The following is a 24943-nucleotide window of genomic DNA, read 5'->3' as shown; positions in this document are numbered from 1 at the left end:
ATAAAGTTCAATGGTGACTCGGTTGTTTTTTCGCGGTAGCGACAACAAGTATCTTGAATCTCTTAAAGATTTCAAATACTTCGTTATTTCTCTTGATCACATAGATTCACAGCTTTCGACTAAACTCATCTATAAATAAAACAAAGTATTTGTTTCCACCAATGGTATGTTCTTCGAATGGACCACATACAGTAGAGTGTACCACTTCGAGTATGCATGATGATCTCATTGGCATAGTCAAAGCGAAAGAATTTATGGATTACTTTCCGACTAAACAACCTTCACAGAAATTTCCAGGAATCTCAAGACTTGGAATTCCAGTAACCATATCTTGAGTAATCATTTGATTGAGTGATCAAAAATTCAAATGTCCAAACCTCAAATGCCACAACCAACTATCCTTGTGGTCGACGAAAGTTTTAGAAATTATACTTCATTCAAACTAACATGGTCTTAAATGTTCCATTCTTCGACATAAGTGATTTCAAGACCAAATTATTATGGGTGTCAAACAATTTTAAAACTCCATCTTTCATGACAACTAAGAAACTTTTCTCGACTAGTTGTTCAGCACTTAGCAGGTTGCACTTTATTCTAGGTACATAGAGCACATCTTTGATCATAGATTTCTCTCCATTACTCATTTGAAAATCTATGTTGCTAGTACCTTTTGATTATAACGAACTATTATTAGCAAGTTTTATCTTGCTCTTCTTCGACTCGTCGAAATTTACCAACCACGCCTTTTGACCAGTCATGTGATTCGAGCAGCCTGAGTCAAGGAACCAGATCTTGGATTCGACGTGGTTATCCGTAGTTGTAGCCATAACCACCATACCATAAGAATCATCTGATTCTTGGCATGCAAGGTTCGCTCCTTTGTCCTTGCCTTTTGTCGATCCATTGTCTTTCTTGTACGGATAATGTTTAGACAAGTGACCCCATTTCTCACAATGATAACATTGCACACCCTTCTTCTCTTCTTTGTCCTTTCGATGGTTTCCTCCTCATCTTTTCGAGAATTCAGAAGTTCTATCTTCGACCTGCTGCTTCTGAAGGTTCAACCAAGGCTTCTTGCTTGACTTTGCCTTTGATTTTTTTGGAACCACCATTCTTTTTCCACGACTGAGCCTACAAAGCTTATAACTAATCTTGAACTCTTTTCCTTTAAACAATCTTAATCTCATTCGCTTCCAACGAACCAACCAAATCTTCCAGTTTTAGGGATTCAAGTTGATTGTATTCTTGAATAATTACGATAACGTGATCAAAGTGAGAGGTCAACATACACATTACCTTCTCAACTATCACAACCCTTCATGAGATGGACGAGTTTCTGCACCTTCGACACATACTCTGCAATCTTTTCGATTTCTTCCATCGATAACAATTAATATTGTCAACGCAAGGTCTGCAATTTTACAACCTTGACTTTCTCACCCCCTTCATAATATTTGACAAGAATATATCATGCCTCATTCGCCGATTCAGCATGAAAGATTCCGTCAAAATTTGCAGCATCAGCCGCCGTTTGAATGCAATACGCAACCTTGTCATCCTTCCTCTTGGATTCGTTGTGGGCTGTTTTCTGTGCGCCAGATGCATTTGTAACCAGCGCAGGAACACCACTAGTAACCACTTCTAGGGTTTCATGGAAGCCAAACAGAGATTGCATCTGTTTTCTCCATCGAATCCAATTCTTGTTGTAAAGCATTGGAAGATAATTCATAATGCCATTAGTATCATTCATCTTTGCAGCGATTGATTCACGTTTCCTAGAAACACGATCTCTGACGCGAAGTTCTTGAAAACATGATCAAGAACATTAACCGGAAGCTCTGGATATCAATTTGTTAGTGCGTGAGACACTTTTAGTGACGAGAGAATATAGAGAGAATAAAGAAATAAGAATTATATTATTGACTTGAATTATACAATGAATGATACAAACTATGACTATTTATATACACCTAACTTATACACTAAGTAGGCAAACAAACCCTAATTGTGCTTGGGCTTAAGTTACACAACTTGGATTAGATCGAATATCTCAACAAGGGAATATCTTAATACACTCATATGTCTTCTTAGAGACCTATGGCGAAAATAAGAAAATACTCCCAACTTTGGATGTGCACATCCGAACGCACCATATTTTGTTTTGTTAGAGGTATTTTCAGATATGCATATCCAAATTCATCAAATTCACATTTTTTTTTGCGAAAATGGGTGTTTTTCGGAGATGTATATCCGAAATATCCCAATATTTAGTGTTGAGATTTTTCGAAGATGCATTTTTGAAATAACTCAATATTTGTTAAAAAAATTAAAATCAATGTGAATCAATTGTATTTGTAAATACCGATGATCAACCTATTAAATATTTAAATCAACACATTATTCTCATATAAAATTAATTAAAAAAAAGTTAATATAAATTAAAAGTTATAATACTAATAGGAGAATAATTTTAACATGATAATTTCATTAACTAGATATATGGCCCGTGCGTTGCACGGGTATTCATATAATTATTACTTCAAATATTATTTTTCAAAAATTTAATTGGAGAATAATTCAATAAAAATTTGTATTTCCACATACAAAAGTGAATAAAAATATAAAATATATATTTATTTTTTACTAATGATATTTATTTTTGTCTATTAGAATAATTAAATTTTTGTAATAATAAGTAATATGATTTGTTTATCTTATTATCAATTATAATAATTATTATTAATAAATAAGTAATCCATCTTAATTAAGAATAAAAATGTTTATTTTTTAAAATGAATGAATAATAATGTCTCATTTATAAAAGCAATCACAAACTTGTTAAGTTAAATTTAAAAATAAAATAAAAGTGCATAGAAAATAATATTTATAGATTTCAAGTATTTGTTGTAAAATTTTATCAACTTTTTTTTTTCAAATAATTTGTTTATCCAATACAATAAATTAATTTCGTGTGATAGGTATTTTAATCTAAACTGTATATAAGTTAAAGAATATAATCATTTTCAATACAATCAACTTAAAAAGTGAATAAATATTTTAATATAATTTAATATAAACATCTTCAAGACTATAAATTAATTATAGTAATATAATTTTTTATTTATTAAATTGATTACACCATATCAATATTTTCGTAAACAATTTATATTTAAATTGATAATAAACTCAAATACATCTTATCAACAAAACTTATAATGTTGTTTGGTTTATTATAAATTTAATATAAATTAATAAAAAGAAAAGAAAATTTCAATAGTGAGAGGGCATGACAATTACAATTAGAATTACAATTAAAATATAGGACTATTAATAATAATAACAATAATTTATAAATTATTTAAATTAATTTGTATAAAATATAGAGTTGTATAACATATTTATTATTATTATTATAACTATTATTATTATTATTATTATTATTATTATTATTATTATTTTATTACTTATAGTAGTGGTATGTGAACTTAAATTATTAATATTATTACTAATTTTAAAATTAAAAAAAGTAATCTATTTTTTTTTTTATATTCAATGATAATTGGAGTTATAAAGATAGTAATATGCCTTTATGAATGATAATTGTGATATTAATTATAAAAAGTAATATTGTAGGAGTTTTTTTAAGTTAATGAAGATAAATATCACAATCACTATTATAAGTTAAATAAAATAAAATCAAACAAAGATATTATTGAATAAAATTCGTGCAACGAACGGGTAGTTTACCTAGACAATTATTATTATTATTATTATTATTATTATTATTATTATTATCATTATTATTATTATTATTATTATTATTATTATTATTATTATTATTCATAGTAGTGGTATCTGAAATTAAATTAATACTATTATTGCTAATTTTAAAATAAAATAAAGTAATTTAAAATTTTATAATATTCGATGATAATTGGAGTTTTAAAGGTAGTAATATGCTTTTATGAATGTTAATTGTGATATAAGTTATAAAAAGTAATTTTAAATTTCTTTGAAAGTTTTTTTTTGTTGCAGGAGTTTTTTTAAATTACATATTAAATTGTATAAAATATTAAAAGGAATTGGAAGTTGAATATGAAATGTATAAAATATAAAATTAAGTAAAATATTATTATTATTATTATTATTATTATTATTATTATATAGTTAGTTGTGTTAATATAATTTATAGAATTCCAGAGGTCTTACTGTATAAATATAAAAAATTGTTATATTAATGTTAATTTGTATTTAAAATTTGAGTATTATTATATAATATGAAAAGAATTTTTCTTAACTATTTATTAAAAACAAAAAAATTACATAATATTCATATTTTTAAAAATATAAATTGCAAATGATTTTTATTTTTATGAGTTTTTATTTTATTAATTTGCTAAAAAAAGTAAATTAAATTTATGGATTTTTAAATTTAAAATGTCTTAATTAAAGTCAAATATATTATTATTATTATTATTATTATTATTGTTATTATTATTTAAGAGTGTTAGCAAAATATTATAAGGTTATTATTATTATTAAATAAAAATAATAATTAACAACAATAGTTATATTCAAATAAACAATAGAAAAGAAGAAGAAATTATAAAAGTAAATTCTTAAAATAAATTATTACTTAACACTATTGATAAAATATTTAAATAATTGATAAATAGATTAAGTTGAGTCAATGACAGTTAAAAATTCATTTGTTCAAACTTCTTCCTCCAAATTTCATTTGATCCTTCACCATAAAATTCTGCACAAATATTCCTCCATAATTTGACCTTCCATTAGAGTACCATCCATAGAACCTGGAAATTCAGCTTCAGTAACCTTAAACTCATTGAACCCACACCTTCAAATCAACACAAAACCATACACAAAAACTTCCTCAACCTTACCTTCAAATTCTGCATAACCCGACAATTCCTTCAAAATAACCTATCACACATGTTCATCATCTTCACCAAACTAAATTCACCTGCAGATTTTAGAAAGAACAACACTAAATTCACCTGCAGATTTTAGAAAGAACAACACGCATCAGTTTCAAACCGAATCATAAAAACAAAACTCACCTGTGAATTTCAAAGTTTCACACAGCTTCAACGATTCGGCTTCAACTTTGCAATCCTTCTGCAATCAAAAGACAGTTAAAATATAAGTGAGAACTAAGAAAAAAATAATAAAAATATCAACACAATAGAAAAAGAAGATCTCATTTCCATATGGATTGTGAAGGTAAATAAGACCTATTTATGTTGAATATTTTTTTAATAATTAAAGAAATTGAAAACAAATTGATGAGTTAACATTTTATCATCAAGAACATTTAATGAATTACCGCTTTATTATCAATATAATTTATTAGAAGAGTTACAAATAATATTTAAGAATAGTTTTAATTTTGTAATCATTATAATTAAAATATATTTATTGTTCAATATTTCTAATTTGAACACTTGTTTTTAATTTTTTTATTATAGAAACAAAAGATGAAAATTAACAAAAGAATTATTTGTGAATAGCATAACATGTCTTTTTTATTTTTTATTTTAAACTTTTATTGAGTAGTAATTAAAAATGCATTTATTTTTTTTCATGTATAATATATTATTATCAACATATTTTATTAGTTGCAATTTTAAATAAAGAACTAAATAATTTATTATTGTAATTATCAAATTTAATTCATAATAATAATTTTGTTTTAATATTAATTGTTAATTATAATGGTTTTAATCAATTACATATACAAATTTTCATTTTAAATATAATAATGAACATGTGAGAGGTCATGAGTGTTACTAAAAATCCATAAAAATAATAAAAATAAAAAGTTTTTTAAAATATTAAAAATTAGAGCTATTAATAAGAGAAATGCAGATTTTATATGAAAATAATTGAGAATTAAAATAATAGGATTTAAAAAGGTGAGAATTTAAATAATATTGTAGAAGGATTATTTAAAAGGGACTTTTTTGGGCTAAAATTTTATATAGACATTTTGTTTTAAAAATTAAAATAAGAGCTATTAATAGAAAAATTAAAGATTTTATATTAAAACAATTGAGAATTATAATAATGGGAGTTACATAATAAAAATATAATTTAAATATTTATGTGGTATTATTATTTATAGTAATAGGTGTTACAGTCTTACAAAATAGAAAAAGATGTAATTTAAGTATTTATGTGATATTATTATTTATATTTTATAAATTACATATTTTAATTAGTATTTTTTGTAAAGATTCTATTTATAATGCCACATCAGCATTAGGGTTAGAATTGTGTCTAGGGTTGTCACAACCTTAGATTTATATTAAGTAGATTAACAACAATACTCTAATAACATATAAGATTAAACACATGATATAATAAACTAATAATGTGTAATGAGAATTTATGGAATGTTGATTTGTTATTGATTAAAATACGTTTTAGTATCTATTTTTCATCACATAAAAAACAGAGAAAACTTTCAAAAATATAAAAAGTTCTTTTAAAATAAAAAATTCACGTACAAAAGTGTCATGAAAGAAATAATTTCACTTGTACTACTATAAAAATAATTTTGGGTTAAAAATCTCAAATTGTTATGAATAATTTGATAATTATTTTTTAATAATTTTATTCATTATTTATAACAATTTATATTTATTACATTATTTGTCGTCTAAATTAAATTTTACTTTTAAAGTTAGAATTAAAAAGTACTTCTTATATATTTTATCCAAAAATTATTCATAATTTTAAATAAATAAAAAAACAATTAGATTTCATCATTGCAATTCAAAATTTAATTATTGTATTCATTATTTAATTTCATATATTAATATTTAATTATCATAAATTTACTTTAATATTTAATATTTAATTATAAATTTAAGTTATTCTATATTAATAATAACTTATTTTAATTATATTGTAAATAAATATTTTTTTAAAATAAAATAAAAAAAATTTGAGTAGGATATGCATATCCGAAAACCCTAAAAATGAAATATTGAGATATTTCGAATATGTATATCCGAAAACTCGTGAAAATAAAATATTAGAATACTTCGATACGCATATCCAAAAATAATTGAAACAAAAAATTTGACTGCGTTTGAATATGAAGATCCGAAGAGGGGTGCAATTACCGTGCATAGATAAAAATCTATGCACCATATATAGATTATTATGGACTCTTGGATCATTGGTTCAAATTCTAAACGTCAATTGTTATTACTCAATACTCACCACTCAATACTGAATTAAAAGCATGATCCAATAACTTGTGTAGGCTTATGCATGGTGCATAAGTAAAATCCTTATGCATATTAGTCAAAGTCTCCGAGTATTTTCGAGTTTTGAGAGGTGTTTTTTAATGTATAAGGGTGTATCAAGGGATTCCTTCCCAACAATAGGATCGCTCAATAATGTTCTATACAGTAATCAACAATAATGAACCAACATTGACTTTCATTATATATAAACAGCAAACGAGTATGGATATGAAGAAGACACAGCCACCACAAACTTTGATACAAACAGAACTTCTGATCTTTCCTCATTAACATGGCTGAATCATTTGTTTTCAATATTGCTGATTCACTCCTAGGGAAGCTTGTTTCTCATGCTTATCAAGAAGTTTCTCGAGCCTATGGTGTGTATGATGATCTACAACAATTCAAAGACACTTTGTCCATTGTTAGAGGCGTTCTGTTGGATGCTGAGTATAAGAAGGACCAAAAGCATGGGCTGCGTGAATGGCTGAGACAGATTCAAAACATCTGCTATGATGCTGAAGATGTACTTGATGGATTTGAGTTCCAACACAAGAAGAAGCAAGTTGTTCAAGCTTCTAACAGCACTCGAACGAAGGTATGCCACTTCTTTTCTTCGTCTAATCCATTTGTTTTACGTCCTAGGATGGCACACCAAATCAAAGAGATTAGGGAAAGATTGGATAAGGTAGCAGCTGATGGGAACAAGTTTGGTCTAACAAATAATGATGTTGGTCCTGAACTTGTTTTGCAAAGGAGAGAATTGACTCACTCCCATGTTGATGCTTCAAGTGTAATTGGTAGAGAGAATGATAGGGAAGAAATTATCAAGCTTTTGATGCAACCATATCCTAAAGGTGACGGTGATAAAAGTTTGTGCGTTATTCCCGTAGTGGGAATTGGAGGCTTGGGAAAGACCACACTTGCCAAGTTGGTGTTTAATGATAAGAGGATGGATGAACTTTTCCAGTTGAAGATGTGGGCTTGTATCTCTGACTCTGATTATTTTAACATCAAGCAAATAATTATTAAGATCATCAACTCTGCTTCTTCTTTTGCTCAAGTTTCAGCTCCACCGAGTGATGCTCTTGCTCGCCAAGAAAACATCGACAACTTAGATATTGAGCAGCTACAAAATCGTCTTAGACATAAACTTTCTGGGCAGAAGTTTTTGCTTGTGTTAGATGATATATGGAATAATGATCGTGCAAAATGGATTGAGTTGATAAAAGTTGGTGCAACAGGAAGTCAAATCATAGTGACGACACGCAGTAAATCAATTGCTAAAATGACAGGTACTCTTCCCTCGTATGTTTTAAGCGGTCTTTCTCAAGATGATTGTTTATCTTTGTTTGTCAAATGGGCATTTACGGAAGGTGAAGAAATTAAATATCCAGACCTTGTAGAGATTGGAAAAGAAATCGTGAAAAAATGTGCAGGAGTTCCACTTGCTGTCAGAACATTAGGAAGCTCATTGTTCTCAAAATATGATTCAAAAAAGTGGATTTCTCTGAGAGATTGTGAGATATGGAACTTTGAACAAAAGAAAGATGATATTTTGCCTGCACTAAAGTTAAGCTATGATCAAATGCCGTCCTATTTGAGGCAATGTTTTGCATACTTTTCCCTTTATTCCAAAGATCATCTCTTCATTGTTGATGATATTACCCGTCTTTGGATAGCACTTGGATTAGTACAATCTCAAAATAGAAGTGAACAACTGAATGATACTGCAAGAGAAGATTTTTTTACTCATGTGCCACAAAAATGAAACAAAAATACCAATATGTCATGAAATGAAAAAAAAATACCAGTTTGCCACACTTTCCTTTGGGGTCCGTCCAGGGGTTGGCCGGACTGATGAAACACTTTTTTCTCCTGTTGGGGTCCGGCCAGGGGTTGGTTGGACTCTAACTAGTCCTTTTTTTTTAATTGATTTAAATGTTTTATTAATTATAATAAATGTTTTTTATTAGTTATAATTATTAAAATATAATTAAAAATATAAAAAATATTATAATAAATAAAAAATAATTTTTTTTATTATAAATAATGATTAAAATACAATAAAATATAATAAAAAACATTATAATATAATAAAAAAAATTATTTGCCAATAAATTTTTTTTAATTGAATTTAAGGATTTATTAATTATAAAAATTGTTTTTTTATTATAATTAATGATTAAAATATAATAAAAAAGTCAATATTTATTTTATTCAATACATAAACTTGTAAAAGGAAAAAAAAGCCTATTTTTTCTTCTTTGGTTGGACCATGTGTCCCCCAGTGAGACATTTTTTGGGTATCTTTGGTCTCGTACCCCTACGTAACGGTTGATCATTGTTTGGTGGAGATTGCCTTTGTGTAGAATCGTCGCTTGAAAGATCTTACTTATAGGCAATGTGGTTGTACAATCTTACTTATAGGCAAAAAAATAATAATAAAATATATGTCCTCGTCCATCTATTGGCCGAACCTACACATGCTCGTCCATCTATGGGCAATGTGTCTGTACAATCTTATTTTTTTATTTATTATAATATTTTTTACATTTTTAATTATATTTTAATCATTATAACTAATAAAAATCATTTATTATAATTAATAAAACATTTAAATCAATTAAAAAAACAAAAAAACGGACTAGTTAGAGTCCAACCAACCCCTGGCCGGACCCCAACAGGAGAAAAAAGTGCTTCATCAGTCCGGCCAACCCCTGGACGGACCCTAAGGCTTTGTTTGGATTGATGGAATTGGATGGAGCGGAGCGGAATGGAATGGAATAAAATGATATTCCGTTGTTTGGATAATTTAAAAACGGATGGAGCGGAGCGGAAAGGAGTGGTATGGATTCCATTCCATTCCATCACTTACCACCATATTCCTTCCCCTCCGAATTGGGCGGAATGAACAATTTGTCTTATTCCGTCCTAAAATTTCCAAACAATGGAATGGTACATTCGTTCCACTCCGTTCCATTCCGCTCCATTCCACTCCGCTCCGCTCCGTTCATTTTGTGATATCCAAACATAGCCTAAAGGAAAGTGTGGCAAACTGGTATTTTTTTTTTCATTTCATGGCATATTGGTATTTTTGTTTCATTTTTGTGGCACATGAGTAAAAAAATCGCAAGAGAATATATAGAAGAGTTAAATTCTAGATCATTTCTTCAAGATTTCAAAAACTTTGGGTTCTTTGTAACATTCACAGTACATGATTTGATTCATGATCTTGCTATGTATGTTGCAAAAGAGGAGTGTGTAGCAGTTGACTCACATACTAGGAATATACCTTAACACGTAAGACACTTAGACACTTATCAGTTGTTGAAAATAATTCTACAGATAAAGCTTTGTTCCCCAAGTCCAGAAGTTTGAGAACTATATTATTTCCGATCAAAGGAATGGTCCTTGACAAAAGAACTTTGTTGGATACATGGATATCAAAATACAAATGTTTACGATATTTAGATCTAAGATTTTCTTCCTTTGAGAGTCTGCCTTATTCAATTGCTAAATTGGAGCACTTGCGAGTTCTTGACCTTTCTTATAATTGGAATATTAGAAGACTTCCCCCTTCTATTTGCAAAATCCATAATTTGCAAGTCTTGAATCTCATGGGATGCACAGAGCTTGAAACATTGCCTCAAGGGTTAGGATGGTTGATTAGCCTTCGAGAGTTGTATATAACCACAAAGCAATCAGTTATATCACTAACAGAACTTGCAAACATGAACCATCTTCAAGTTTTGTACTTTTTTAAGTGTGACAATATGAAGTTTATATTCAAGGAGGCGCAACAACTCACTTCCCTTAAAACATTGAATATTAAATCATGTGGTAGCCTAGAGTTCTTACCTCTCTTTATTTTTCCTAAACTACAAGATCTTGCAATTTCAGAGTGTCAGTTGATAAACTTGTCGTTGTACAATGACAGCCCAATCCGAAAATTGATGATAAAAAATTTATATATTGGAATACTTACAGGACTTCTGACAATTCCTAGTTGGATTGAAGGTGTTGTAGATACTTTAGAGACCTTACAACTTTGTGATCTTCGCGACCTTAAAACCCTTCCCGTGTGTCTAACAACAATGACTCGTCTTAAGAAACTTCGGATTTCATACTGCCGTCAACTGTTGAGTCTTCCAAATGACTTCCATCACCTCACTTCCCTTGATGATTTGTTCATATATAATTGTCCTAAGTTGTTCCAAAAATATCAGCCTGAGTCTGGTGAGTATTGGCCCATGATTGCTGGCATGAAAATCACTTCAGTTGCAATTCTACAATGAGTGATGGAGGAATGAAGGTAAATCTAAGATTTTGTTTCTTCCATGTTCCCTTTTTAAGTTTGGGCAAAATATCATTCCTTTTAATTTGATATCTCATTCTTACCACTAAAACCTAATTTTCAAATGTTTTTTATGTTGTGCACAAGCACTAGCTGTTCGTTGGTTTCACATCCTAAACTTTTTTCTTGTTTGAAGACATAAAGTTAAACTGCAATTAATTGAAAACCTTAAGAATACTGAAATGGGGGTAATAAGCATTAGCAACCATGATGACACCTTATAATGGCATCACCTAGTTTACTATGTTGTATGGTTAGTTACCTATTAGTTATTTCCATGAGTTTTTGTGTTTGTTATTTTCATGATTTGTTTGAGAGTAAAGTTTCCTTTATTTACAGGGCAGGGGCAAGGTTGATAGTGAGGCGAGCATGAAAAATGGAGACACATGCAAAGAAGCCAAGTTGCATTTCATTGGAGAAAATGAATCTCAGCGAGAGGTTTCAGATTCTCAAAATGTTTTCAGCTTTATGTTTGTAGCCAAAGAATAAAAAGTGATTATTTTATATTTCTAGTACTTCATGATTTATGTTTGAAATAGCATTTGTGTTGAACTAAAGCACTTGTTTCACATTGTATGTTGTTGAATATTTGGTGAAATAATCAAACCAGCATCTTAGACAAAAAGTTCATGAAGCACGAATATATTCACTATAAGTATTCATGCTAATCTTGTCAATTGGGTATACAATTTGTGGTTATTGTTGCTAATGTTTTAAATACTTGTTCTTACATATGCTGAGAATAACTACTTGCATGTGAGATAAAAACCATAAGAATTAGTGTCGGAAGGTCAACTTCAACACATTCTGATAACCGCAACAGTGATAATCAGTGTTAGAACTTATTTTCAGCTACTGTGTTTATTACACTCAGTTGGATCCTCACGGCTCATAGTAATTTATATTTGGAGCATAAGTGAGTAAGTGACTCGTTTTGTTTATCTGGTTGCAACTAAAGCTCTATATCAATAACGTTCTACATATTTAAAGACCAACAGCATGGACTTCGTTAATGGCTGAGACATAATTAATATCCAAGCTATATTAAGACCTGCAAGATGCACGGACGTACCTTAGTTGCTCGTGCCTGTTGTGTGTATGATGATCTTCAAGGGATAAAAAGTACCCTGTCAATAATCAGTCGTCTTTTGTTGGATGCGGAGGAGAAGAAAAAGTAGAAACATGTTTTGGGTGAATGGCTAAGGCAGATTCAAAACATTTGCTCTGGTTCTGAAGACGTTTTGGACGAATTTGGTTTGCAAGTCAAGCTAAAGCAAGTTGTTGAAGATTTAATTGACTTGTACATGTTAAAATTAATGTGTTATAACCACCACTATCTTTAGTAAGCATTATGAGAGAATTGTAACTATCACATTATAATTATTGTCTTTATTTAGATTTATGGTAGATTGTATCATTAAGATTAGAGAACCAAAGAGTCTTCATCTTAGATTACCAACCTATTGTATTCTCTGTCAGTTTCTTTCAAGTCTATATAAAGGCTTTGTAATGCTAAGTTGTATGCAAGGAGTGTGTTGTGAATTCAATAAAATCAGAGTATTTCAATGTTCATCCATCAGTGGAAGTATAGTGCAAAACATGACTCAAAATAATTTATCACATACCACCTCTAGAATACCATCAACAAACATGATAGAATTATTTCTCTTCGATATTGTTAATTCACTGCTTGGGAAGTTTTCTTCTTATGTTTGTCAAGAAGCTTATCTAGCCTATGGTGTGAAAAACGATCTACAATGTTTTAGAGACTCTTTGTTAATTGTGAGAGGTTATCTAATGGATGTTGAGTCCAGGAAGGACCAAAGTCATGCTTTGCAAGAATGGCTGAAGAAGATTCAAAATATTTGCTTTAATGCTGAAGACTTATTTGATAGATTTGAGTTCTAACAAAAGAGGAAGCAAATTGTCAAATCATATAGAAGCATCCGTATTAAGGTAAGCCGCTTGTTTTCTAAATATAATTCTATTGTATTCCTTCATAGGATTGGACGTCAAATCAAAGAGATAAGTGACTAATTGGATAAGAAAGCAGCTGAGCTGAGGGGGAAACATTTGGGTCTTTCTTCAAAGGATTGTTTATCTCTATTTGTCAAATGTGCATTCAAGGATGATGAAGAAAAAAGATATCTAAATTTAGTGGAGATTGGAAAAGAAGTTGTGAAAAAATGTCGCGGGGTTCTACTAGCTGTCAAAATATTAGGAAGTTCTCTCTTCTTAAAGTTTAATATAAATAAGTGGAAATTTGTCAGGGACTATGAGATGTGGAATTTAGAACAAAAAAAAAATGGTATTTTACCGGCCCTTCAATTAAGTTATGATCAAATGCCAACCATCCTAAAATAATGTTTTGTTTGTTTTTCCCTTTATTTCACACATTATTTATGATTTCTTTCGTAGACTTGAACATTACAGTGCTAACTTTACATGATAACCCTCTTTTTACTGCATCAAAAATACAAATTTGCTGCAGCAAGACACAACTTCGTTACCTCACTTTTTATTTCTAATTCATAACCGAATAATATGTATGAGAATTAGTTATGGTTGATTTAATTTTGAAACAATAATAAAACAAAATTCAATTTGAAAAGTTTTTAGGAATTTGAGGCGTTTACAATTTTTTTAAAATTTACAAATGACTTTAAATTTCATCGAAAGTTTTTATAAAAAAAAAAATTAATCACCTAATATATTGATAGTAGTAAAAGCTTAGAAGAAAAAAGCCATGAGCTAATGCTTAGAGTGTGTTTGGATGGAGCATTTTAATGAGGGAAAGTAATGTTTTGAGGGAATTTAAAATGATTTGACCAAAATCCATTATTTGGATACAAAAATGAAGAATTGTTAAAATGATGGAAATTTATGGAGTATTTCATCTAAGTTAAATTTAATCATTTTAAAATGACACCAAAAACTAAAGAATTTGAAATTCCTCTCATGTTCCATAGAATGTATTTGTTATTATTATTTCTTCAAATTTTACAAATTGGTACTCATATTTTCTAAAATTATAAAATTGACCCCAAAAATTTAAAAAAATTGCAAATTGGTCCTTAATAATTTTTAAAATTTACAATTTGGTCCTTCAAATTTTTAAAAATTGCAATTTGGTCCCTACTTTTCAATTTTTTAATTTGGTCCAAAATTTTTATATTTTATAAAAAAATACCCAAAAAATCTAACAATGAATTACCTTAATACTTCATCTAAACAAAATAATTTAAAATGAATGGATTTCAATTGAATCATTTGAATTGCTTTGAATTTTAAATTCCCTTAAAATTTCTAATTACCTCATTCAAACACACTCTTAGAGCACAATGTCAACAATTTGGGCAAGTTGGATTATAACAATCGCCGGCTAAAAATAGCATGCGGAAATACTTCCGGAAAACCCACAAACAACATATTACATGACAAATACATCATTTCAATACAAGGTTCTTGACCCTTTCATTTAATTGTTATATCTTTTGTTGTAAAATTGGAACCTCCACCCCATTGTCTACTTGTGTGTTTTAATAACGAGAAATATCATAATCCATAATAATCTATATATGCATGTGAAAGTAACATCAATTATTGAAAATTCTTATTCTCTATCTCTAACAATTATTTGGAATGAGACACATTTGAATTTTTTTTGAAGAATAAAATTAAAAAAAAATTAATCAATATTTTCCTTGAAAATTAAAAAAAAATTATTTTTTTAAATTTTTAAAAAAATCGATTTTAAAAAAGTTGAAAATATAAAATCTATTTAAAAATGTAAATTGATTATAGATTGATTCTAAATCAATGTTAAGTATTAAATCAGTCATTAATGTGACTTTGTTCACGGACACCCTTATAATCAATAATCTAATATAGTAAGTAATATGTAATACCCTATAAAAATGAAGCGTGAAAGACATGAAAAAGAGTCAAGAAAACTTTGTCTATCATAATTTTAGTTAAAAATTAATTTAAAATGTCTAACTAATTGTTTTAATAAAAAATTATTTAAGATTATTTTAAAACTTAACGATAAAAATTTAGTGTAGATCATAAACCAAAAAAATGGTCAATAATATATTATATAGTTCTTCTGTACAGGATAAAACCGTTGTCTATCAACACCACAACCACAAACTTTGAAATGCAAGTTTATGCTATTTCCTCATTACTATGGCAGAATCATTTCTCTTCGATATTGCTAATTCACTGCTTGGGAAGCTTGCTTCTTTAGCTTGTCAAGAAGCATATCTAGCCTATGGTGTGAAGGACGATCTACAACGGTTCAGAGACTCTTTGTTAATTGTCAGAGGTTATCTGCTGGATGCTGAGTCCAGAAAGGACCAAAGTCATGCTTTGAGTGAATGGCTGAGGCAGATTCAAAACATTTGCTTTGATGCTGAAGACATATTTGATATATTTGAGTTGCAAGACAAGAGGAAGCAAATTGTCAAATCCTCTCGAAGCATCACAAACAAGGTAAGCCACCTGTTTTCTTCCTCTAATCCAATTGTATTCCGTCCTAGGATGGGACATCAAATCAAAGAGATTACTGACAAATTGGAGAAGAAAGCAGCCGAGGGGAAAACGTATGGGCTTACAACTATTCCCGAACTTGTTGTGCAAGAAAGAGAATTGACTTATCCTGATGTTAATGTTTCAAGTGTAATCGGAAGGAATAATGATAAAGATGAAATTATCAAGCTTTTGATGCAACCTTTTCCTCAGGGTGGAAATGATGGTGATAAAAGCATGTGTGTCATTCCCATTGTTGGAATGGGAGGATTAGGGAAGACCACACTTGCAAAGTTGGTGTTCAATGATAAAAGACTGGATCAGCTTTTCCAATTGAAGATATGGGTGTGTGTCTCTCTTAATTTTGACATCAAGCAGATAATCATTAAAATCATCAATTCTGCCAGTACTGCAGATTCTAAAACAGCTTCAGCTCCATTGACCAGTCTCGCTCCACAAGAAAACATCAACAACTTAGATATTGTCCAACTAACACATCGTATGAAACAAAAACTTTTGGGCCAAAAGTTTTTACTTGTGTTAGATGACATATGGAACGAAGATCGTGAAAAGTGGATTGAATTGGAAGATTTGATCAAAGTTGGCGCACCAGGAAGCAAAATTATGGTGACAACACGTAGTACATCTATTGCTTGGATGATGGGTAATGTTTCCTCATATGAATTAAAAGGTCTTTCTTCAAAGGAATGTTTATCACTATTTGTCAAATGGGCATTCAAGGAAGGTGAAGAAAAAAGATATCTAAATCTAATGGAGATCGGAAAAGAAATTGTGAAAAAGTGTCACGGGGTTCCACTAGCCGTGAAAACATTAGGAAGTTCTCTCTTCTCAAACTTTGATATAAATAAGTGGGAATTTGTCAGAGACTCTGAGATGTGGAATTTAGAACAAAAAAAAGATGGTATTTTACCGGCCCTGAAAGTAAGTTATGATCAAATGCCATCCATCCTAAGACAATGTTTTGCTTATTTTTCCCTTTATCCCAAGGATCGTAACTTTTGTAGTGATGTATTGTGTCGTCTTTGGATATCCCTTGGATTAGTTCAATCCCGAAATGGAAGTGAAAAGCTAGAGGATGCAGCAAGAAAATATATTGATGAGTTACATTCAAGATCATTTCTTCAGGATTTCCATGACTTTGGCTCCGAATGCAGTTTCAAAGTACATCATTTGATACATGATCTTGCATTGCATGTTGCAGGAGAGGACTTTGTAGTGATAAACTCACAAACTCAAAATATATCTCAGCAAACAAGGCATTTATCATTCACTGGAGATGAATCATATGACCTTCCATTGTTCCCAGAGTCTAAAAATGTGAGAAGCATACAATTTCCCATCCACGGAATGGGTCTTGGTAGTAGAAGTTCTCTTAGTACATGGGTGTCAAGGTGCAAATACTTGCGTTATTTAAATTTAAGTGACTCTTCTTTTGAAACTATACCCAATTCAATTGCAAAATTAGAGCACCTGCGTTTTCTCGACCTTAGTCGTAATGACAAAATCAGAACACTACCAAATTCTATTTGCGAACTCCTAAATTTGCAAGTTTTGTGGCTCTCTGGATGCAAAGAGCTTGAAAAATTGCCTAAAGGATTAGGAAATTTGATTAGCCTTCGAAGTCTAAGCGTCACTACAAAACAACATACTCTACCATATCATGAATTCGTTAGCTTGAACAATCTTCTAACTTTGACTTTTACTCATTGTGACAATTTGAAGTTTTTGTTCAAACAACCACTCCCTTCTATTGAAGAACTGTATTGTGTAACATGTGGGAGCCTGGAGTGCTTACCTCTTAATAATTTTCCTAAATTGCATTCTCTGTCAATTAGTGATTGTCGAATGTTAAACTTGTCATTGGACAACGAAAACTCAGTCCAAAAGTTGAGGATGAAACATTTGGTTCTCGTTGATTTTCCAAAGCTTTATAACACTCCCTCAATGGATTGTATGTGCCGTGGACACTTTAGAGACTTTTGGTATAATCAGTTTTCCTAATCTTCAAACGCTTCCTGAGTATTTTACTAAAATGACTTGTCTGAAGAGGATCTATATTGGTAGTTGTTCTCAATTGTTGAGTGTTCCAACAAGTGGTTGGGATCGCCTCACTGCACTTGAATATTTAACCATATTTGATTGTCCTGAATTGTACCGAAAATGTCAGCCTCATTCTGGTGAGTACTGGCCCATGATTTGTCATATGAAAAACATTGACATTCAAGAACTGAAAAAGGAGGAGGAGGAATGAAGCCATCATCAACCTTGTAAGGTAAACATTATTTAGTATTATCAAATAAGTGTTGGTTGCACCTTCTAAACTATTTTCCTATTGAAAAAAATAAGGTTAGAGCTGAAAATGCATGAACTGTCAAATTGATATAGTTTCATATAAAAAATATGTACTGAACAATGTGAGCAAAACAAGGTTTAGTGTTTTAAAAGTAATGTTTTCTTTGTGTAGTGACATGATAGATAATGAGATTGGAGTGCAAAGGGGATATGCAGCTTGAAGTGGAAGACACAAAAAGATCAGCAGAATTAGAAAATAGTTGTTTTATTTTAACTTAGTTCTATGGTTCACAGATGAGATATGTCTTGCATAAGACATAAGTTAATTTCTAACATTTGATCAAATAAGATTCTGAGACTTATTGATCTAATGGTACAAAAATAGGTGTGTTGTGGTATAAGACTGTCTTACTTGTGCACATTAGACAAAGTCTTTATTATAATGTTTGATGTATCTTAAGATTTCTAAATGTTTATTTTCTTTCATGTTTGATGTATTTTAAGATTTTAAAATGTTTGTTTCTTTTATGTTATATTCACAATTCTCAAAACCGTATCTATGAGAATATTTGTTCTGATTTAACAGGCCAAAGCTTTTTCATTGCAATCAATTCTTTCCTACTGAAGCAACCAAGGAATGGTTAATCTCCCCCATGTTTTTAGAAAAGGACTTAATTTTCTTCTTAAAACACTTTGGCGGACTTAATTTTCTTCTTAAAACACTTTGGCTTGGCACTTAACTAATATACACTTACAGTTTAAAATTTTCTACTAAAATATCTATATTTGGTTATTTCGGTATATTATCAACTAACACATTAAGTGTGCGTGTGTGTGTGGTCTTGTGATGAAAGTTTGGGTCTTGAGGTTATACTTCCCTCAAGGTCATAAACTATTTTCAAGCTTAGTGTCTAATCAACATGGGATTTAGGATATTCTTAACAATCCTCAATAGTTGTGTAATGTGTAGTCTATTGATTAGTTCAATCTCTAAATGAAAGTGAAAAGCTAGAGCATGTTGCAAGAAAATATAAAGCTAGAGCATGTTGCAAGAAAATATATTGATGAATTACATTCAAGATCCTTTCTTCAGGATGAGGACTAATTTAACCGTCACCTACATTTTGGGCCTTGGAATCGCGTCCAGCCCAAAACATCGTGACGAATAGCCACGCGCTAAGGAAAACATTATAAATAGTCCTCACCTCCGAGAGGGCAAGGTATTGAATCTCTCTCCCGCTCACCTATACTTTATGTTGTACCTTTGCTCATCTTCTTACTTTACTATCGGAGTGTCTTACAGGTACAACCCCCTTTTTTCCTCAACCATCACCGAAGATCACACCGTTGCAGGTGGTCCACCGATTCTAACCTGTAAAGATCAGTAATAATCAAAAAAGAAATGTTAGTATAACTCTATTAGGCTCAAATAAACAGTGATGGGAAGCAACTCTAAGTGTCGTGTATAGCATAGTCAACACCGTCACTATCCAAGTCCAGTTTGGAGTGTCTAGGCTACTAAACAACCAAAGGTAGCGAACATCTCTATAAACACTAGACTTGTCCACAAAGAGAGTACATGTCATTAGATGTAGCATGTACTTCCTAGCGGCATCCTCATACCTCTCAACCGCCACAAGATCATCGTGCCTATCCCTCAACCAAGACATTTGAAGGTGCAAGCCTTTGTTAGTGGCAAACTCCTCAAGCACCACACTCCCATCAACCTCCAGATCCTCTACAACCTATGTCAGCACCGTCCATTGGTTAATATGAGGACCAGTGAAGAATGTACTAGGGATAGGAATTTGAAACAACAATGAGACATCACCCAATGTGATAGTCATCTCCTCAAATGGAAGATGAAAGGATGATGTCTTGGGGTGCCGCCGCTCAACAAAAGCTGACAGGAGAGAGGCGCCGAACATGGTAAGTGAGCACTCGGCGAACTCTATTAGGCTAAAGTCTATAAAAATACGCTTGACCTACTTAGGTATCTCCCCTTCTGGGAAGTTCTTCAACTTCGAGTTATGGGATGCGACATTCAGCGTCAGACGCTCCAGTAGAAAAACAAAATTAAAAAATAATGAATAAACTTTCAGATAGGCAATCGAGTCATAATGAATAATTTGTAATAAAAACATAACATATATACCTCGCTCTGCCATATACGGAATGCGACATGGTCAACATTTCCTGTGAGCATGGACCTGTCAGTAGGTCCTCTTGGAAAGGCTCCATCAGTGTGAACTGATGACGCTCAGTAGGTCCTCTTGGAAAGGCTCCATCAGTGTGAACTGATGGCGCTGTAGACGCATGCGCCGTGGCATCTGTATTAACATGAGACACATCATCAACTGTCGTAGGAGCCTCCTCAACAACCACCTCTACAGCGAGTACCTGCTCCTCCACATCGGGTACCTCCTCCACCACAGTAGGCACCACCACAGCTGCCTCATCCATAGCTGTGGAGCTGGCTCCACGACAACCGGTACAGGCACATGTGGCTCCTCCATAGGTACCTGCTCAGCCACAGGCGCAGGTACAGGTGACTCCTCTGTAGCAGTAACTTTAGCAGTTTAGCGTCAGGGTGCAGGGAACTGCGCATGCTCATTCATCCGTTTCCGGTGAGAGCTGGTCGGAGGATGTCTTCCCTGTCATGAATTCTGGCTTAATGCCTTTCTCATTGCATTTGATACTATATATAATAGTGTCGGTAATTACAATTCATAATGACTAATTACAACTCATAATAACTAATTACAACTTATAATCGCTAATTTCCTATTCTATGAATGTAAATTATTCACAATAAATGTGTTTGATTATTTCCTGATTAACATCTGTTAGAATCCAAAATGTGAATATTTGTTGATAACTTTTGTGGTATTTTGATAACTTTTCTCACACTCTTTCCATTTAATTTTGGTATGATATAGTGTAAATAAATAACATTTAGTTTGGTAGTAAATCTCTTAATTATAAGCTTTTCTTTTGCTTTTTATAGGTTTTATGCACTTTGGGAAGTATATGGAGGTTTTGAGACATGTTGGAGCAAGTTTGGAGACCAAAGGAAGAATTTTGGTTCAGCAAGGGCCGCTTAGCGGCCACTAAGCGCGCTTTCCAGTGGCGAGGGAAGATTTTGTGCTCAGCAAGTTCCGCTAAGCGGCCTAATCCCGCTTAGCGGCCTCCAGCGTGGAACCAGATATTTTTTGAGGACCGCTTAGCGGCCGCCTTGGCGCTAAGCGGCGGTACTTTTTCAAGTGGCTACTTTTAGGCACTTGGAGATATTTTTGTGATCTTATCTTGTTACTTTTTCATTCCAACAACAACAACATACTCTAGGGCAAGAGAAGAAAGAAGAAAAACTCATCCATATTCAAGATTTCTCAAGCATATTTCTTCATCATCTTTGGATTTCTATGCTAGGAGATCTTGTATTGATGTTTGTTGTTGAAGCTATGGATAGCTAAACTTCTCATGTGTCAAGATTAGAGGTAGTTAGCTTGTAAAGTATGTATTTAGCTTGATCTTTTGTATATGAACCTTGTTGGTGATTAATATATGGTGAATATCTTTGTATTCATGTTTATATGTTGTTTTGATACACTATTGAGAGATATGTTTCAAATCTTGACCAAAAGGGTATTCATCTATCAACAATCAAACTCTAGAGATAGATTTGTGAGTTGATAATCACTTGTATCAAACTTTAAAGGTTATTATGTCAACTGTCGGTATGAGAGATCATCTGACGGTTAATATAATAACAATCACGACACTGCTTTAGAGATAAACAGTATCGAGAGGATACGTGATTGTATTAATCATTGATATGTTCATATACATGATCATCAGAGTATATACAAAAGCAAGCTGACGAAAACTAATCTTGACACAGTTTTACTAAACCGTTTTTAAAACCTAAGTTATTGTCTTTCATTTCTTTTCATGCTATTTATCTTTCATGAAACTAAAAACATACCGAATCCTAACTCAAAATACACTAAGCTGTAGAACGGCGATAATGTCGCATCAATCCCTGAGGAGACGATACTAAAAATACTTATCCTATACTTTCTAACAAAATGGCGCCGTTGCCGGGGATTGGCGTTAAGATATTATAAGCATAGCAATAGTTTTTGTGTGTTTTGAGTATAAATATTATTATTATTACCTAGTCTTTGCTCACTTTTTGGTTAGTGTTTCAGCTCTGGTTTATGCGTGGGAGTGTCCCAGCAGATCAGCTTCTTTTTGATCCAGAAATTGAAAGAACTGCAAGGAGATTGAACAGTAAAACCAGAAGAAGAAGGAAACTAGCCAAAGAACGAAGATTAGTCCAAGAAGCAACTACTTCATCAACACCACAAGTTATAGAAGAAGAGATGGCAGGGAATGGAGATCATGATCCACCACCACCACCACCTCCAAGAGCACCATGTGCTAATAGTCCAAGAAGAGCAGCCCAGTTTGCACGAAATGACAACAATGCAAGAAATTCTGAAATGAAGACTGGCATTCTTCAGCTACTTTATGCTAGTCCTTTTTCAGGACTTGATCATGAGGACCCATATACACACTTGACAAAGTTCTATGAAATTGCCGGAGCAGTCGGAGCACCTGAAAGAGAGGAAGAGCAAGTGTTTAAAAGACTATTCCCTCACTCATTGATTGGTAAAGCAAAGGATTGGTACCTTGATCAACCTACTCAAACCATGACAAATTGGAATGAGTTAGAAGAAAAGTTTCTGGATAGGTTCTTTCCTCAGTCAAGGTTGCTTGAAGCAAAAACAGCAATTTCAGTGTTCTCTCAAGGTGTGAATGAAACTCTTAATGAAGCATGGGAAAGGTATAAGTCAATGTTGAGAAAATGTCCGAGTCATGGCTTTGATGAACTCACCCAGATTCATATTTTTCGTAATGGCTTACAACCTCAACCGAAGCTTCTTTTGGATGCTACTGCTGGAGGTTCTTTGATGGCTAAGACAGCAGAGGAGGCAATAGAGATAATTGAGAAAATGGCCAGGAATGATCATCAGGTGCAACATAACCGAGGAGTTGTTCAAAAGAAACCGGGACTTATTGAATTAGGAACCAATGATGCTATTCTTGCTCAGAATAAGCTTCTTTCTCAACAAGTGGAGGAGCTTACAAAACAAATGGCAAGGTTACCTCAACAACTCAAGGAATTAAATGATCCTAACAAGAACAAACAAGTTGCTTCGTGTGAGCTTTGTAGTGGAGACCACCCTACCGGATATTGTCCACCGGTGAATGAAGTGAATTACATGGCGAATCTAAACCAAGGAGGCTATCAACAAAGACAAGCTCCTTACCAAAACCAAGGTGGATACCAACAAAGGCCTAATGCACCGCAATATGGTCAAGGGTGGAGACAAGATAATTATCAACAAAGACAAAGTCCTTATCAACAACAACAACCTTCTCAAGACAAGCCTTCAAAGTTGGAGGAGACTCTAAATCAATTTATGCAAGCATCAATGGCGAATCAAAAGAGTAATGAAGCGGCAATAAAGAATTTAGAGACTCAAGTCGGCCAACTTGCAAAACAATTAGCCGAGAAGCAACCCGGACCATCATTCACGGCAAACACTCAAACCAATCCTAAGGAGCATTGCAAAGCGGTTGTAACTAGGAGTGGGAGGGTGCTTGAAAGTGAAGTGGAGAAGGAGGTCGAGGAGGAGGAAGTTAGGATAGAAAAGGAGAAAGAGGTGGAAAGTGAAGTAGAACCAAAGAAAAATGAGGGAGTCTTAGTTGAAAATGAGAGTGAAGAAAAAAGTGAGGAAGAAGAAGAAAAAAATAGAGAGAAAAAGAGAAAGATTAAAGAGGGAAAGAAGAAAGTTACGAGTCCTCCCGTTCGTAATTTACCGTACCCTCGTGCGCCTTCGAAGAAAGATAATGAGAAGCAATATGCTCGTTTTCTTGACATATTTAGGCAATTGCAAATTAATATTCCTTTTGGTGAAGCTTTAGAGCAAATGCCAAAATATGCCAAGTTTATGAAGGACATCCTCACGAAGAAAAGAAGTTACACTGAGCCCGAAACGGTTGTCCTAGATGCTAAATGTAGTGCCATCATTCAAAGTACTCTACCAAGGAAGGAAAGAGATCCAGGAAGAGTTACTTTGCCGGTTACTATTGGTGACATTCATATTGGAAGAGGTTTGGTTGACACGGGTTCAAGTATCAATTTGATTCCTTTATCCATGGTCAAGAGGTTAGGCATTGTGGATATGAAAAATACAAGAATGACACTTCAATTAGCCGATAAGTCTACAACTATGCCTTTTGGGATAGCGGAAGATTTACTTGTGAAAGTTGACAAGTTCTTCTTTCCGGTTGATTTTGTTGTCATTGATATGGAGGAGGATGTTGATACCCCGTTGATTCTAGGAAGACCTTTTATGAAGACGGCAAGGATGATGATAGACATTGATGATGGTTT

General features: G+C 32.1%; 1 long non-coding RNA gene and 2 pseudogenes across 1 annotated transcript; 2 read left to right on the top strand and 1 right to left on the bottom strand.

Moving 5' to 3' along the window:
- Window positions 1-4680: 4680 nt before the first annotated feature.
- On the bottom strand, window positions 4681-5215 carry LOC131612626 (uncharacterized). The gene is made up of 3 exons (XR_009287443.1): window positions 5082-5215; window positions 4905-4984; window positions 4681-4814 (listed from the first exon to the last, which is right to left on the bottom strand). It is a non-coding gene; the product is annotated as an uncharacterized LOC131612626 (long non-coding RNA).
- A 2306-nt stretch (window positions 5216-7521) lies between these two features.
- LOC131612625 (putative disease resistance protein RGA1) lies at window positions 7522-11590 on the top strand (annotated as a pseudogene).
- A 4170-nt stretch (window positions 11591-15760) lies between these two features.
- On the top strand, window positions 15761-19391 carry LOC131610319 (putative disease resistance protein RGA3; annotated as a pseudogene).
- Window positions 19392-24943: the final 5552 nt, after the last annotated feature.

This window comes from Vicia villosa, linkage group LG6 (assembly GCF_029867415.1).
Source record: "Vicia villosa cultivar HV-30 ecotype Madison, WI linkage group LG6, Vvil1.0, whole genome shotgun sequence".
In the NCBI taxonomy this organism is placed as follows: Eukaryota; Viridiplantae; Streptophyta; class Magnoliopsida; order Fabales; family Fabaceae; genus Vicia; species Vicia villosa.
The sequence above is the reverse complement of the archived record's forward strand: the minus strand, read 5'-3'. Positions and strand labels throughout refer to the sequence as shown.